The 3613-nt window shown below is 31.1% G+C and overlaps 1 protein-coding gene across 3 annotated transcripts in view; it reads left to right on the plus strand.

Annotated features, from left to right (window-relative positions):
• Window positions 1-3384, plus strand: part of LOC106472370 (protein 4.1-like) — a 60179-nt gene extending 56795 nt beyond the window's left edge. For all 3 annotated transcript variants that reach the window (XM_013933008.2, XM_013933009.2, XM_022400954.1), the window contains one exon: window positions 2025-3384. The gene's annotated coding sequence lies outside the window, so the exon portion shown is untranslated. The remainder of the gene's footprint in view (window positions 1-2024) is intronic.
• The last annotated feature ends 229 nt before the right edge of the window (window positions 3385-3613 follow it).

Consider the following 3613-nt stretch of genomic DNA (forward strand, 5'->3'; position numbering starts at 1 on the left):
CTTCAGTGTACATGTTCCAGAAGGATATAGAGGAGTATTTAGTTAGTTGGATAAATTCTTTCTACCAAAAAAGTACAAACAACTCATACTTGGTTAATTTCAAAGTACCAGGATCAATATTTTGTATAACCTTCAGTGTACATGTTCCAGAAGGATATAGAGGAGTATTTAGTTAGTTGGATAAATTCTTTCTACCAAAAAAGTACAAACAACTCATACTTGGTTAATTTCAAAGAACCAGGATCAATATTTTGGAATAATCTGCCCAGAATCCAACTTTACAGAACATCTGGAGAGTATCATTCCAATGATTAGACCAAATGCTTTTGATATCATTAGATATCATTAAATGGCTGAGCATTTGAAATATGTTATACACATATACCATCTTAAAGAACTTTGTAAAAAGCAAGCCTTGAAAAATAGCATCGATTATTCTTGCCAATGATGGTGCTTCACTGTTATAAATAGTTACTCGGACCCCTTCTATGACTTCACTTCCGGATATATTTAACAGGACTGTGCATGCATGTGTAGGTTAGTCTATAGAGAGATTGTGGAGAAATTCAAAAGGAAAAAAAGAACATTTTAGAGCCATCAGCAAATATGAGACAAACCCATTATAAAGATTATGAATGAAATTCTATTAGTACTGAAATGCAGTCTCACCCAATAATTTACATCTTAAGGATAGACACTGGTATAAAAAACAATCTAGTACCAGAATATATATATATGTTAAATGGCTCTGTGTTGTAACAGTGATACCCTAGGGATGTTCTAATGTATGACTAAATACTAAAAAAAAGTTATTTCCTTGACAAATTATCCCTATCAGTAATTTTGGCCACAAATACTGTATAAAGGAAGTTTAATCAGTAACTGTCTTCCATATTGAGGAAAACAGTTTTATCAGGGAATTTACTTTAGAGAATCAAGTTCCTTTTTAGTTTCTTTTATCAGAACCATACTTTATAAAGAACCTTAGTAATATTGGTTAATGGTGACTGATGTGCTTTCTCACGTTAGTGAAAAATAAAATCAAAGTTTTTCCTTTTATGGTATCAAAGAATGCAAGTTTTGTGGAGGACAGTGTAGTTTTACACGTTTTTTTTAATCCCAAATTAGAAAAGCACAAGTTATCATTTCAGTCATTCAAAACTAATCAGAAATAAGGTAGTATTCAGTGATTGAAATTTAATTGCACAGTTCATAAATTTTGGAAATCAATTAGCTATCTGTAAAATTACCAATTTTGAACTAATTTAATCCATTATTTTCAGCCTTCATATGTTATATTTTTTGGTGTTAGGATTAACCCCTTCCAGACTGGAGGGGGTAGCATTGGTACCCCCTGATTTGTTTTTCTTTATCTCTCACAGTATAAATACTTACCTGCATTGCACAAAAAAACATCAAATACTGACTACTTAAGATAATTTATAAAGACATTGCCATGTTTAAAAAGCACAGAATGTCTTCCTAGTGTAAGGAAAGAAAAATGACATTTTAGGTTAAAGAAACAATTGCTCTAACACCCCAAGTTACAATTAGCATCGTCAATAGCACTTGTAAACTCAACCTTGATTGTAATTGTTCACAATTATTCATGTGTAACCTAAAATTCAACTTACAAGAAGTTGTTTAGGTTCTTACTAAGATAATTTGTTCTTGCCCTACCGATTAGCTTTAGTTGTCACTGCTGTTTAAATCCCTATTTATAAACATGTAAATTCTAAAATATTGTTCAATTGATAGCCTTAGTGCAGTTCTTATTAAGAAAATAAATAATTAGATAAAAGATACACAAGTATGGAATGTGTGGTAAAACTTTTTTTTTTAATACTAGATCAGTTATTGTGAATATAGAATTTAGAGCATCTTTAATGGTCCCCAATTATTGTTTCTCAAAACAATTTCGTATAGTTGACATGTAAATTTAATAAAGTTTTCCAAATGAAATAGGTAATGTATAGGTTATTGTCTTGCTAAGCCATAAGTTATGTTTTTGTGTGTGTTTGTAGGAAACTGTTGGTAGATGTTGAGGTCACTGAAACTTTCTTGAGATCTCCATAATCATAAAGTATGGAAGACCAAAGAACAGTCCACCAGTCCTCAGGAAGACTTGAATGAGTTAAAGATTCAACCAGTAATTCTAAAAAACTACAGCTATGTTTCATTAACTTGTTATTAGATTTAATATATATATATGTTATTTTCAGTCCATATTTCTTAAGCATGTGCATCTTGTTTCCATTCTGAAGTATCCATGAAATGAGTATCATAGGTGAAATTCAAATAAATTTTAGTATAAAATGTTTAACTTTGTATTAACGTTCTGCCATGCTTTACTTAAACACTTACGTTTTGAAATTGTTGAAATCCTGGGGAAGGTTTGATTTAGTAGACGCATTTAATGTAAAATGGTTCTGTAACTGATGCTGTAGATGTGCAACTACTCGTAGCAGTTCAATACAAGAATAACAGTTTGACAGTCCTTATGAAAACTTTAGGAATAAACAAACATTTAAAGCTGTGTACAATTGACATCAAGTACTTATGCTGAAACTTGATGATTAAAGCTGTACACAACTAACATCAAGTACTTATACTGAAACTTGATGATATTGCAATTTTTTTTATGTGACCTCCCTTTTTTCTTTTATTATTAATAATGTGTTTAAAAGTGTTTTATCAGTGTCAGTTTTAGTTATAAAAAAAGTCCTTGCATGTATTTTCTCTGTTTCTTGCTTGTTTTCAAATTAGAAACTGAATGGAAAGTACAGTGCAAGGTAAACCTTAAATTTCAATGTTGGCTTGAACTTTGTGTTTATATATAACAGAAATGAGTGCATTAGTTACCCTCACAGATGAGAGTTAAATAGCCTTTTTTTTTGTTTCATTTTCATGTTCTGCAGGATTTCTAGAGAAGTCTGTTTATAGAATCTAACAGATTTTTAACTTGATCTATAGAGAAGAATCTCATCCTAAAGTTTTGATCCAGTTGTAGTTTTAGTTGATGTTTTGAACCCCAGCAGTGTAAAACTAGTCTGTAGAACACTGAAAGCTGCTCTCTGGTTGTCATTGGTTTCGTATTGAGGGTGTATCCTGTATTAGTTTCTACAATTAAAAAAGTTTAATTCACTGAAGCTATAAAAGTTGATTAGTTAGCAATTTGTCCTTAAATTACTGTATGACTTTATGGATATTGACGTTATTGTACTTCAGAAACGTCTACAGGTCAGAATGATAAACATCTGTTCATGTTTTACATGTTATTTACCACTAGGTAGGAGAATATGCTGGATAATAACACAGAAAATTGTAATTTCCACTCAATGTATATTTTCATGGTTAAGTACTGTAAAGTTCAAGTGCTGTAAACTAACATGAACTCGTAAGAGAATGATAAAGACATGAGATAATCTTTCTTAATCTCCCCTAAGATAAGAATAGCTTTAAAAGATGAATATGGATATGCTGGTTTACCACGTGACCAGTTGCTGTTGTCAGGAATCTTTCTTGAGCAAACTATTACTGCTGTACAGCTTTTTCTGATAACCATTGGATGTTCTGTAAAAAACATGCAGTTGTTTTTAAGTGAAACCGTATG

This window comes from Limulus polyphemus, unplaced genomic scaffold (assembly GCF_000517525.1).
Source record: "Limulus polyphemus unplaced genomic scaffold, Limulus_polyphemus-2.1.2 Scaffold5276, whole genome shotgun sequence".
Classification (NCBI taxonomy): Eukaryota; Metazoa; Arthropoda; class Merostomata; order Xiphosura; family Limulidae; genus Limulus; species Limulus polyphemus.